The 14,553-nt window shown below is 48.5% G+C and overlaps 1 protein-coding gene across 3 annotated transcripts in view; it reads right to left on the bottom strand.

Moving 5' to 3' along the window:
- The window catches only part of LOC126544291 (juvenile hormone acid O-methyltransferase-like), a 177,196-nt gene that overhangs the window by 126,629 nt on the left and 36,014 nt on the right, over window positions 1–14,553 (bottom strand). The window lies entirely within an intron of this gene.

Raw genomic sequence — 14,553 nt, 5'->3', positions numbered from 1 at the left:
GGAAGTCCTGCAGAGCCTGGTGGAGAAGTACCTCCCCGTTGGTCCCCGGCAAGGGACATCGGTCGCCTACGCAGACTACCTTGGGCCACCCAACTCCGAGCTGGATACAGACATCAGCACGGAAGAGGTTAGGAGGGCTCTGCATGAGCTTAATAGCAAGTCTGCTCCTGGTCCCGACGGCATCACAAACAGGACCCTCCGTAACCTGGACGATCACTCGATAGAATACCTGACAGAAGTCATCAACGAGACATGGAAGGAAGGCAAGGTCCCGGAAGCATGGAAGCGGGCACTTACAGTACTGATCCCCAAACCTGGCAAATCATCAAGCCTGGACAACTTACGACCAATATCGCTCACATCCTGCGTAGGCAAGGTCGCGGAACATGTCATACTCAACAGGCTCACGAGGTTCATCGAACACAAGGAACTCTACCCCCACACGATGATTGGCTTCAGGGCAGGTCTGTCCACACAGGACGCCATGAAGCTCATCAAGAGTCAGATAATCGACAATGACACGCGGGACACTCGGGCCATCCTTGGACTAGATTTGGAGAAGGCTTTCGATAAGATAGCCCATCAATTTATACTGCAATCGATATCCGAGCTTGGTCTGGGCGTAAGATTCCATGATTACGTCAGGTCATTTTTGCACCGAAGAAGAGCGACTCTCCGCGCAGGAGACATGATAGCGGAAGAGGTGGAGCTTGGAACAAGGGGCACTCCACAGGGCTCGGTGATCTCACCCACTTTGTTTAACCTGACCATGATCGGCCTTTCCAGAACACTCTCACGAGTCGAGGGCATCAGGCATACCATCTATGCGGATGACATTACCATTTGGTGTGTTGGAGGAAGTGACGGACAGGTTGAGAGTGCGTTACAGGAGGCCATCGAGGTCACGGAGGGCTATCTTCGACCCACGGGATTAAACTGTTCGGCTAAGAAGTCAGAGCTTTTACTCTACCGCCCCTTAAGAAGAGGTCGTAAGCCCATGGGCTGGAGACCACTGTCTGACAGCACCATTTGTCTTCGCACGGGCAAGGGAGACAAGATTCCTAGGGTCGACGCAATAAAAATACTCGGCATGGTGGTCGAATCTACTGGCTCTAACGCGCAAACAATAATCAAGCTCACGACCAAGACGGACAACGCAGTACGTCTCATCCGAAGGGTGGCTAACCGCCATCATGGCCTTAAAGAGGACAATCTGCTACGGTTGATTAACGCCTTTGTGCTTTGCCACTTTGCCTACGTGGCGGCTATGCACAGATGGCAAAGAGCAGAGAGGAACAAACTCAACACGTTGCTCAGGAAAATAACTAAGCGAGCCCTGGGTATACCGATCTTCACCAACACCAATCGCCTCCTCCAGCTAGGTGTGCAGTGTAGGCAAGGTCACTCTGGAGGAGATTGCAGAGGCTCAGGAAAGAGCGCAACTTGCCAGACTCTCCACGACCGCCGCCGGTAGGAGGATATTACAAGAGCTCGGCTACCCACCATCTGCAGAAGCACCAAGAAAATGCCAGTTACCACGGGACATACGAGATTTGATCTCCGTATCGCCGATACCAAGAAATGTACACCCTGAATATAACAAGGGTAGAAGGAAAGCAAGAGCTTCAACCATACTCAAACAGATCCAGACAGAGGGGCGTAGAGCCTGCTTTGTTGATGCGGCCGCATATCGGAAGGGGTGCTCCTTTTCTGCAGTAGTGGTGGATTCCAAACAGCGACTCACGAACTGTGCATCTGTACGAACCGGAGATCCGGCGATAGCCGAGCAGGTGGCCATTGCCTTGGCGATGCTTGATGACAGCAGCGACGTCATCTACAGTGACTCACGGTCGGCCATTAGGGCATTTCAGTGTGGAGTGATCTCAGAACAGGCTTTTGGGCTGCTTCGTAAGGCAGGTCCGGATAGAATCAAGTATCACTCGCTTACTTGGTTCCCAGCCCACGTTGGGCACATGGCGGGTGTCCCCACGAACCTCAATGAGACGGCCCACGCTGCCGCGCGCGCACTGACTGACCGCGCTGGCGCTGTAACGGCCGAAGAGAGAGTTATGCATGGTAGGGACGCGCCGGCCACTTATAATGAACTTCTTAAACACTTCTATCTCTCGCGGCGACGATACCCTCCTCCTCACCCCAAGCTCACTAGGCCTCAGGCACTGACATTCAGACTGTTGCAGACAGAAACCTATCCCAACCTGTTCACGTTACATGCGATATATCCGGAGATTTACACTGATGACGCGTGCCCTGCTTGCGGGGATAGATCAACACTTTCGCACATGCTCTGGGGATGTATCTCTATAGCAAACCCTGACCTCAGCTCAGCTAGGTGGGAGGCGGCCCTCCGCAACCCACTCCTGGCTGAGCAACGTTGGGCTGTCCAGCAGGCCCACGATGCGGCTGGCAGGCTAGGCCTGTCGGTCCCGACGTGGGAGCGGCCCGCGACGTGCTAATACGCGTTCTGCAGGACTGTAAAATAAAAGTTAATCAATCAATCAATCATCCGCCGCTTCGTGAAGCCTCTTAGAAGGTGCACTACTTGACGTTGCCATCACGGTGTCATCAGTGTCATGCTGTTCGCCAGTCGTCACTTCTGTTGATGTGCACGTATCTTTGGCCTCTTTTACCTCGACCTCTGTTGAGTTAGTTGGTTCCACCGTGTCATACCATGGGTCTTTCCAGCCGTCCGATGACTCGTCTTCATTAACAGTCGTTGCCTTCTTCAGGGGCGTTAACACCGAGGGCTGGGTCTCATTCCCTTCGCCTGCGGCTTCCACTGCGTCGACCACGTCCATCAAGTGATCTGTGACATCTTCCTTCAATGCCGGGCCTGTCACTGTGGCATAGGTTCGGACGCACTGGGTCTTGTCGTGGCCGAAACGACGACAAAGCCCACAGCGTGGTACACGGCACTCGCGTCGTATGTGCCCGATGCCACGGCATCGGAGGCAGAGGGGAGCTCTGCCAGGGACGTGCACGAGCGCAACATCTTCCGCCACTCGCAGCTAGTGGGGCAAGTCTTCAGCGGTGACGCCTGCTTTCAGCTTAATAGTGACAGTACGGGTGGTTAACCCTTTGTCAACGCATTCTTGTACCCGCCACCTGTCCCTGGTGATCTCAGTCGCCTTTCCAAAAGGCGACAAGGCAGTGCGAACATCGTCGTCAGGTACACCATGAAGGAGCCAGTAGAGCTTGATACGGACGCCTCTGTCACACGGGTCGACGACCACACAGCGGTGGTCCTTGACATCAAACGCGTCTGCAGCGATAATCCTCTTTTTCCCTTCTTCGTCCTTGAAAGTCACCGCCCACAGATGGTTCATTTGATATGCACCCAGCGCAACCACTTCCGGCATGAGAGACAGCCGTGTAAGAGCGTCTCGAAAATGTTCCACCCTGTAAAGCCTCGCCTTAAGAGGAAGCTTTAGCTCGCTTGCTCCTATCTAAATACATGTAAAAGGAGAATGCGTTTTTCTCGGCAACCACTGCACCAAATTTGACGGGGTTTGCTGCATTTAAAAGAAAAACTTAAAATCTAGTGACTGTTGGTTTCGAATTTTTGAGTTAGGTCGTCAATTTTTTATTAAAAATTGGCAAAAATTGAAAATTTTCAAAAAACGAAACTATCAAGTTTACAACACTGTAACTCAACCACTAAAAATGACAATACGATTCTGTGAATTGCATCTAATAGTACATCTAAAGCGGACAAAATTGATATGTTACAAATTAATATAAAAAATTTAATCATAGGGAAATTCAACTTTTGCAAAACCATTGTAACCAACGCAACAAATTCACGTAAGATGTAAAATGGCATATTGATTTTGTCCGCTTTGAATGATCTAATGAATGCCGTTTACAGAACCGCGATATGAGTTCTTGATGCAGAGCTATGAATTTGTAAACTTCGTGCTTCTATTTTTTTCAAACGGTCAAATATTTGAAAATCGTTTTAAGAAAATTCAAGCCCTAAATCGAAATTCCGCTTCCAACAGTCACTACAATTTAACTTTTTCTTTGAAATGCAACAAATTTCATCAAAATCGGTCCAGGGGTTATCTCATAAAAACGTTTTTGCGTTTTTACATGTATTTGAATAGGCCGCGTCGGAGTTGTGCCCGAGCTAAAGCTTCCTCTTAAAGGGACACTAAAGGTTACTATTAAGTCAACGTGGGCTGTTGAAATACCATCACAGAAACCTAGAAACGCTTGTTTCGTGTCAAGGAGGGACTTATTTTAAGAGAAAATGCGTTCTGAAGCGTCCGCGTACCTCTAGCGCAGTTCAAATCGCCCGCCCTCCGATCGAGGAGTACTGACATCATGGTCTCATAGTGACGTTGCGCCATCGGTGAGTAGAACGGCGTCCGCAGACGGCGCTACGGCTTTTCTGCGCAAAACGCAAACGCGCGGCCAGAAACAGAGCCAAGACAGAGCCGACAGCAGAGCGAAAGCGCGAGTATGGTGGCTACCGGAAGGAGAAACGATTACGTCCCACATTACGTCCCACGGCACACGGAGAGTCCGTTTTCGTTAAACTATAGGCTGCGGCGAGCTCGCAGCGTGGTCGGCGTGGTCTGTGAGAAGTGACGAGCATTTTCGCACTCGCAACAGGGCATAACAAAGTGCGAATCGACGCAAAACTCGGCCTAGAAACGTGCTTCGCCACAACCAGGGCTCAATACGACCCAAGCTGGCACGACCCAGATGTCGTTTCCCGCACCGCCACCAGGCGCCGCTACTATACCTCAAACTCCAGTGCAAGACGCCCATAAGCTGGTACTTCATTCTATGACGCAAATTTCGACGCTCGTCGCAATGGACCCTGACACCGACAGATTGGCTCGCGATGGTGGGCTCAACTTCAGCGATTTGAGCACCGACGAGCGCGACCTGCTGCTGAGGGCTCGCACTGCCGGCGTCGTTGCGTACTACGACGGTGGCCTCGACACCGGCTCTCCGGAGCGGGAACGCAACGAGGGCTTCCCACGACATCACATGGACGTGGCATTCTCGCTGCTTGTTCCAAATGAAAGTTTCGCGAGCCAGCAGAACTCTCACAGCACGACGCGATAACGAAACTACTGAAACTCCAAAGCGTGCGCGGCGCAGAGTCGAGCGCGCAGAGTCGAGCGAAAACGAAACCTTTCGAACACCCATATTACTGAAGGGTAACGTCAAAATGTTATTTTTTCTTAGAATCGAATAGACGTAGACAAGTAGCATTTTTTTCTGTCTTATAATCGAATGAAATGATATTTTTAATACGAGTAGTTGAGTATTAGTAACACAAATTATGAGGAGTGCTTTCGTCATCGGGCTAGTACCGGAATGTCGCTGGGGGGTCTCAAATCGTGTCATGCATTTACCTCAATTTCTCGGTTACTAAAGATCTGTTCGCGATTATATTGACGCCTTAGACGTTCTAGAACATTGCTCTACCACTTTAACTTGAGTTTCTGGTAACCTTTAGTGTCCCTTTAACATCACCATGTAAAAACACCGTATGCAGAACGGACGCACCTGTTGGCAGCGTTGGTAAAATCATTTGGTAGTCCTGACCTGGTTTTTCAGTTGACCTGATACCGCGGCCCAAAAGGGTCGCTGAAGCCGCACGCGAAGAGCCCGACATTCCGCGTCCGCTCACCTCGGTGGCTGAAGAGGAAGTCCACTGACTGAGCCACGAGTGCGATGCTTCAAAGCGGTACAAAAGCGCCTCTAGTGAATGCGGTGTTGCCTTAGAAACGAGCTGTTTCTAAGGCTCAGGCGTGCGTCGCTTGCTCAGGCGCACATTTCGTTGCCGCGCCGAACGCTGCGTTGCTTGACGCTCACCGCGTCCAATGCGGGGCGCGTAGTCGCTGCGCCGTAGCCCATTGTCTTACACCCCTTGGCGGGTCGACGGGAACGCTGTCGCGTTCCACTCTTGAAGGCGAAGCAGAGTAACGCACGAGTTGGCCGAACCAAATATAGCCAAGCAACAGCGGTTCGCCAGGCTAAACAGTGGTTCAACAACTAAAATAAAGGCTAGTATGCTTCGCATCCTGGGCTTAACCTTAGCTAAGCCACAGCCATTTTTTTTCCAGACATGTAATCGCATATGATGTGCTGACATAAGCAATTTTTTATTTCGTTTATTTCCTGTGTTCGTATTAGAAAATGGTAAATAAACATTTCTTTGCTTTATTTTACGATATCATGTATTATACTTTTTATTTATTCTTGTTGTAGTCCAAACTGCCTTGCAAAGGGTTCATTGGCGTAGCCAAGCTCTTCGTAACAGCTTTCAGCCAATGAACGTCTCCAGAATATTTTCTTTCTGGGATATAAAATGCTTTTATTTAAAATTTATCTCCGTTGGGCGCCACTCGGCGTTGGGTGAGTGCGGTGTATGCGAATGCGTGCCATCGCGCACGTCTGGCCCCAACCAGACGCACCTTACTGTACGCGCCTGGATGCGCCGTCACGCGTCTGCAACACCGTGCGCGTTTATCCTGCGCACCTAGGGAGGGGACACGCACGTCCGGAAGTTCTTAATTTCGCGTGTTTGAGCGTGCGCAACGGAAGTGGCAGACTGTGCACCGACGTCACGTGGATGGCACGTAAACTTCGGGTGCGGCCTGCGCTGTGTGTGTCCCTTTGTGCCTTCTCTTGTCCCGTCTTTGAATCGCGTTACCATACTCCCCTTGGAAAAAGGTTGGTGTGGTCTCAGAACCATGCTGAAACGCCGGGAGTCACCGCTGGTTCCGTGTTGCGCGAAGACGATGGACGCTATCAATTATGAAACGCTGGTCACCTACGTTGATGCTCACCCGCCGCGGTTGCTTAGTGGCTATGGTGTTGGGCGGCTGAGCACGAGATCAGAGGATGGAATCCTGGCCACGGCGGCAGCATGTCGATGGGGGCGAAATGCGAAAACACCCGTGTACTTAGATTTAGGTGCACGGTAAAGAACCCCAGGTTGTCAAAATTTCCGGAGTCTCCCACTACGGCGTCCCTCAGAATCATGACTGGTATATCGTAAAACTTTTCCAAAGGGATTTTATTGGAAATCTGCCATTTCCCCTCGCTGATTGGCCCAAATTTTTCACGCCGCGCACATTTTGCCTGTCTGCCAAGCGACGTCAGTAATCCTCAGAAACCGACGCGTGAAAGCGACTTTATGCACTAATTATGCCTAATTATGCCGAACCAACCAGGCAATATCATGGATTCCCCGGAAAGTGCCCCCGTTCCCTTTGGAATAGAAAATGACTGCCTTCTTGGTGTTAGCGATGGCGGCATGACAGCTCGGGCGCCGGGGGTATGAGCCCGAAGACGCCTTTGACAGGCCAGACGACCTGTTTCGGTGGCACTTTCGCCAGGCGACAGATACTGTGTAATGACTGTGCAACGAAGCGACGGAGGGCCTCACAGGCGTGTGAGCAACATCGCTGTCCGTGGAGCGACAGGTGTGCGCGTTGCGGTTCTTCGCCACGGGAAGTTATCAGGCCTCGGTACGAAGCAAGGAGACGGATTTACGTGACGCAGCCTGCAAATGCGTGCGACGCGTGGCAGAGGCAATCGTCGAAGCCGGGACCCGCAACAAGTTGGGCCACTTCTCGAGGTCGTCGGAGGAAAAGGCGGCCGCGAAAGAAGAGTTCCTTCTACGCGGTGCCATTTCCGGCGTCATCGGATGTGTGGACGGTAGCTTATCGCCGTCATCGCATCGAAAGGCGAGCAGAAGGCAGCTTTCATGTGTAACAAGGGGTATGATGCCCTTAACACCTCGTACGCATCGGTCTTCACTTGCTAATTTACCCATCATAGCAACGCTTGGCTGATGCTTGGCACGCATTTGTCAGATCTGTGACGCAGGCGTGAGGATTTTCGTCATGAATGCTCTGCGACCGGGGTAGGACCACGACACTTACGTCGGGAAGACTACGCGGCTGAGTCGTCGTTCCAAGGAGGGACACATTTCCAAGGCTGGCGAGAGCAGGTAAGCAGGCGGCCGAGGCCCTCGGTGAGCAGAGGGAAAACTTGATACACTTACAAATTTGGCTGCATACATTAAAGTGAGCTGGCGCAGCAACACAATGTTCAAGCCCGAACCGCTTATGTTAAATTTTAACTACATAAGTGAAACTACATAAGTGGCATAAGCCTTGAAGGGGTGTTAAAATTTTTGAAGGAATATCAGCGCGAAAGAAAGTGCCGACACACTCTTTTTAGCACTAATACTGGTTAACGAATTAAATACCAGCTTTCCTGAAGAACCACCTTGCTGGATGCCACAAAGTGGCATTTTACTATGTACCAGCTATTGTTATAGGTGCACATCACAGCAGTATCAGGTTCTCAGCCTCTATATTCTTCCGTTAGCGTGTCTATGTGGTAGACATACGTTACATAACCCATGCTTCACTCACTCAACCTTGTGCAGATAGATATGACTTAATATTTTTATGGTCACGCAGGTGGCAGCGGACACCCTCCTGAACCATGGCTCTTGACACCTGTCCGAGGCCATCCTCCCACGCACAGTGCAGAAGGCAGGTACAGCACTGCACATGCTGGCATGCGCTTCGTAGTGGCGCGGTACATTGGGCTTCTTAGTAGCCGCTTCCGCTGCCTTCAGTGGTATCATGCCCTTCAGTATCAACCGAACCGTGCAGCCAACATTGGTGCAGCATGTGTAGTGCTGCACAATTCGTGTCTTCATAAAGGTGACAGCTTGTTTGATGATGTCGATGAAGGCGGCAGCAACAGCAGCAGTGATGATGACAACGGTTACCTCCTCCCACAGAGTGTTCCCCGAGTAAGCGCATCGCGTATAATGTACCTCCGTGGATGTGCTGCCCGGGATGGTGTCATTAGCTTATTCGGCACAATGCGGCAGCAGGATCAGCACTGCCTGAGAAGGGTGCGGAGGCGGCTGCGCCGGCAACAACACCGACAGCAACGCTAAGCACGTGCCTGTATCGTCAGGCATATATGCCTAATAGAAGAAGGAACAAAGGTGAAGATGTTTCGGCAATCGGTGAATAGTGTGCTGTTTTTTTTTGTCACATCTGCTAAACTATCACCAGTGCTTTCACGTAGCCTGTGCCAATAAGCTCTCGCTATTGGAGATGATTGACTGTGATACTACACAAAATCGTTTCATTTTGTAGCTGTGGAGAGAACGCCTTAAGTTCATCAGCAGAATACCATAGCCACTTCTCTGGGCAGAAAGCGTTCGCCAATTGATTTGTTGTTGCTACTGCTACCTTTCACTACTGGCATCGCCGACACTGTCACCGCCATCTGCACTGTGCATGGGAGGATAATGGTCTTCGTCTCCTCGCTTCCTGTTTCGGCTGCAGCAAAGCACAGCACTTCTCGCTTTATCATATGTACTGTTCACACACAACTCGCAGGCACTGCGCAGTTTTCTCATACAGCCACCACACAGTTCTTTTTTGAAAGAACCATTATTTTCCCTTGGAAGAGCATTCATTTGCAAATATGTTGTAGACTTCTACATTTACTTGTAAATATTGATGTCAAGTGCCAGTAACCCTGATGAAAATGATTCATTCATGTCCCTGGGGTAAATAAACGCATTTAACACATCCTCATTGTCATCTTTCATAAAAGTAAATGACAGTCATTCCTACGCACAGCTCTACGTACACAGGGCACAATGTCATGCTAACAAAAGAAGAGCGTAATGTCGCATGGCATGGGATCCAATACACTGTAAATGGACAGTTGGCAAGTATGAAATCACAAATATGCCACATGAGCACAGTGACCTTTTGAAACTCATGCACAACCATTCACCTTCTCCCAGCGGTTTCACAGTACAAAAGGTGTTGCGAGTCTTGCCTGTTGTGCATGCAACGTGCTGTTAGCACAAAATAGAATTTCTGCTCAATGACTACTGCCATATTCTGGACCACCAGTATAAAACAGCAGCCACATCCTTGCAAAGAACACAAGTGAGGAAATACTTCGCACTTCAATTATCTTTCTTGTAACAACTACAATAACAGCTGGCAGTAACTGTAATCAAACAGTGGCCACGTCTATGGCTACGTTAGTTATATCAAAGACTTTGCTTAACTACAATGACGTCAGATTAGATTGCTATCACTGGTAACATGCGCTTGCTGTTAGCAAGAATTTTATAATACGGCCACTTGTGGCTAAAGATAGGCACTAAAGATGGGAAAATGCAAACTTTACAAAACATATCATAAAAACTATTACGGAAATTTGCAATAGCAGCTGTCACAGCATGCTATTCAAGTTCAAGTGCTTCTATAGTAGATGTATGCGAAAAACTGCTGCGGTTAAGTTACAACATAAAACGATCACACAGCGTACATGTTCCCTGCAGAGCAGTACATATTAAAACAACGTGGTTACAGAAAAATAAAAGGACCCACCTAACCCAAATGTGAAAAAATTAGACATGCAGTTAATAATAACTCTCTCACTAAGACAAAATTGTACGGTAAGTAAAACTACGCATGAAAATTATATATTTAAAGAAGTTGTCAAGTAACAACACACATTGTTCAACTTATTGTGTGTTGCTGTAGGGCCAGTAATCAGACTGTGAAGCCACTGTTTCGCCTGTGTGCCGCAAACGGTCATATCATCATTTCATACGACCGATAAAAACATGTCATGTGCATTCGTGTTTGAAGCGACATCATGGCACTATCAGTTTTTGTTGCCACTGTCATGCATTACCTGCATAAAACTTAAAAGACTGGCTAGCACAGGTCTCGATGGCTTGTGAAGACATGCGAGCACCACCACCGAATAACCCAGCGTCAGTCTGAATGGAAAGGTAAGCTATACTTGTAGTCTGGTTGCACTAAAGGATCATATGATGAAAAAAAAAAACACTCAAGTCTATCGCAGTTGAGACGGCTAGAAGATGCCATGCGCAATGGCAGCCTGGGAACAGGGTGCCTGGGATGAGTACAGTCGCTTCCCTCAAGTTCTGCATCTGCTCCGCCAGATGCCTGCCTGCATACTCCTCCGCTGCCATGCAGGCTGCAACCTGCAGCTGCTGTCGGCGAGGTGGCCTGTGGGGCTCCTGCCGGTTGATGGTCCTTAAAAGTAAATTAATAAACAAGATAAGGAATTTTCGTGCTATCCCGTGCAGAAAATTTATCGAATCTTCATCATATGTGGAAGTTCGGAAAAATAATCCCGGCCACAAACCGCTGAAGAAGAACAGACTAAATTGGTATAGATAAAGGACACCACAACATTTTCCCGTCCAAGTGGAATGCAGCAGAAATATTTGTGCTGTGCGCAGGGGGAATTTATCACTGTGCACTTTGTAGACATTTCAAGACAGTTATGATCGAGCCGTAGAGGCAGGTGTGACATTTGACCAGAAGTGCACTTACCTTATACATTCGTGGAAATTCTGGCGGTACAGTTTTTTTTACTTTCGCGAAAATCAACAAATGCAATAAGCCTGCAATCTTGGCAAAACCCCATTCGACAGTTTGGCGCACTTTACTCGTTTTTTTGTTGAATAGCAACTGGTGCCCACTTGAAGACGTTCCGCTGCAGGGCTTCAGCAGCAGTGGGCTCAGAGGATATGCAGGATCACCATAGATGCAGTAGCTGTGACCCTAGACGAGCTCTTCTAGTTTGTCATGCGTCTTGCTGCTTCGGAGCATACCTGCAATACCATAAAGTAATTTTTGCACTAAGAATATGCACAAATCTCCCCAAACCTAAGACACTGGTCCAGACGGGCTTCGGCACTCAAGGCCGTAAGGGTTTTACTGAAGTTTTTGAGGACATGCGAATTGTGCGACCGTCTTTGAGTGTTGTAGCGCATAGTAACGCGTTACTGTGTGAATTTTCCGATTTCCTTTTTTTGCTTTTATTCTTCTTTCTCCTTTTATTCCATTTACCCATTTCCCCAGCACAGGGCAGCCAGCCGGTACTTACACTGGCTAACCTCCCTGTCTTTCCTCCTCTGTCTCCCCCCCTCTCCCTCCCAAAACCACTGCAAACAAGACAAAATTGGCAATAGTAGACAGTTTCATCGGTTGCATCACCTCACTCTACATGTCGCATCTTATTATCTTTGACGTCTCCAAGTGCACAGGGTAAACTAACCTAGAGGTCTATTCTATTCAGCCAAGCTTCTCTGCATATAGGCCCTGATACTCTGTGGTATAGCTGTGCTGCCTGCAACTGGGCCCTCGATTGCACGGGGTGCAAGACAAGGTGCTGCCGTGGAACAGTTGCACCCTTGAACCTTGGAGCGTGCGCAACCCGGCAGACAACAACCTGCGCTGCTTGCACCGTTTCTGAATTTAACGAACCTTATCACTCCTCACAAATGTGCCAGTCGCACACCCTGTAAACTGTATTTGCTTCGAATTTACAATTACTGATAAGCAATGAAATAAACAAGTTGATCATAGAAAGTTCTCAGGAGTAGTTACAGATTTCAATAAAAAATTTGATATTCATATTGATTCGGTAATTAGGAAATATGCTGGTTTTGTCATGAAAGCCCTAATTAAACTTCGTTCAGTATACAGTATTGGTACACTTCTCTCATTTTACCACGCATTCATTCATACACGCTTACTGTATAATTGCATTTGCTTAGTCAAACAACATTGCCCTGCCACAAGTTACAACAAATTATGAAAAAATTGCCCGTTTCAGTGACATTTCCTTCGAAAAAATCCAGTTACATCTTAAAATGTTGCCGTAAAGTAGCTTGACATTTTTTGAAAGCGTACTTGCTTTAATCTGCCCACTAAGCATGAATATTACCTTCTTGAAATACACGTGTTACACTTGATGTTCTTGCTTATGTGCTTTGATCACATGTATTATTTTCCTAACATTGCTGCGTTTACTGAAAATATACCGTTCTTGACCTATATATTGTGAATGCATTTACGCTAATAAACATGAAACTAAACATGACGGCTGCGTCGATCACGTCTAGTAACGACTTGAGAACAGGAACTCTCGTCTCTATTGTATCAACTCACCTGCATCATTCTGCTGCCAAAGTACGGTCTATTTAGCTGGCAGATTATGTCATTTGGACACATGATGGACTGGTATTTTACAGCATGGGTGCGCTTGTGCCCGGAGAAAAAACATCTTTTGATTTGTCGACGGGCGGCCGATAGCCCTCGCGGTGCCGTCGATGAAGCCCCAACAATTAGCCAGGGGTGCACTATTGGAATGCACGGCCTGCAAAGTTTACGTGTGAAAAAAATATCAATAAATAAACACGGGCGACGAACCCAAATGTCTGATATTTACCTGTGAAATTTTCGCTAAGGTAGCGATGTCGAGCCAGGAGTGACTGTTCGCGTCCTTCAAGAGGTGCTTGAAGTTACTTTCGATGTGTGAAAGAACGATATTTGTCACTGGTGATATAACCGAACAATGTCTGCTAAAAAGGTGCTCTAGATCGCACAGCCTATTGGGGTACGAGAGCCGGCGTAGCGTAATGCACAAACTCGTCTCCTGGCACAGTCACTCGTTGAGCTGTTGTGATGACATCTGGCATCCTTAAGGCATTATGAAGCCTCAATATGTCATTTTTTTTTCGAATCGGAAATACGACCTAAATACACCAGCATCCATGGTATCCGTGTTCAGAAGTCCGTTGGCCGAAAGCGGGTCTCTTCGCGTGCTGCAAAGATCTTCACACAGCAAACTGCCTCCCATTTAAGTTGATTCAGTAGCACCGGGTATTGCAAGACGCAAGACGCTTGCATGTCTTCTTGCTCTAATAGTGCGATGCACCGAAACTCTGGGAGAACAGCGGAGGCGTAAATCGAAGATGAACAACACGTTTGTCGCATGTGTGCACGTTTGTGAATGCAGACCACGTGTTAAATGTATCGACACGGCAAAAGACCTTGCCTTGGCTACAACGCAGCGTAACGGCTTTGTTAATGTAAGGATTACATCTATAACAAATGAAAGTGCAATGTATTGCGCGACATGCCTTGAAACACTTGAGTAATGAAAAAATAATATTTTATTGTGGCAATTCATACAACTTCAGATAGAACCATCGATAACTTTCGAGAAGCTTCTGATGCATGCAGGCGCGTCCTGCGCTGTGCTACAACATTTGTTAGGCGGTGACACGTGGTCGCCCGATAGAGATATACAAGTACACGTGTCAGTAGTATGTTTATAGCAGTTTTATCTACTGCGGCAAGGTGGCGCGGCAAGCGAACACATGCCTTTTGGACGCAGCCGGGCGCTCCGCTAAAACTGATCCTTCGTACGCCGTTCCACTAACTGTGAGCGGGAATGCGAGAGCGGAGCGGGCCATCAGAAATGTTCTGCTAAAACGGTCCATTAGAGAGCTTAGGTTAGGGGGACGCAAACGTTGGAGCCCGCTAGCGCTTGGGGCCACGGTGCTGCGCATGCGCTGTACCGTGGCCCCAAATGCTAGCGGGCTCCTACGCTTCCGTCCCCTAATCTATATGTAAGAGTCTCTATTGGCGCGTGTACTTGTTTATCTCTCTCCGGTGACCG

This window comes from Dermacentor andersoni, chromosome 10 (assembly GCF_023375885.2).
Source record: "Dermacentor andersoni chromosome 10, qqDerAnde1_hic_scaffold, whole genome shotgun sequence".
Classification (NCBI taxonomy): Eukaryota; Metazoa; Arthropoda; class Arachnida; order Ixodida; family Ixodidae; genus Dermacentor; species Dermacentor andersoni.
Note: the sequence above shows the minus strand (reverse complement) of the source record. Positions and strands in the feature narration are given on the sequence as shown.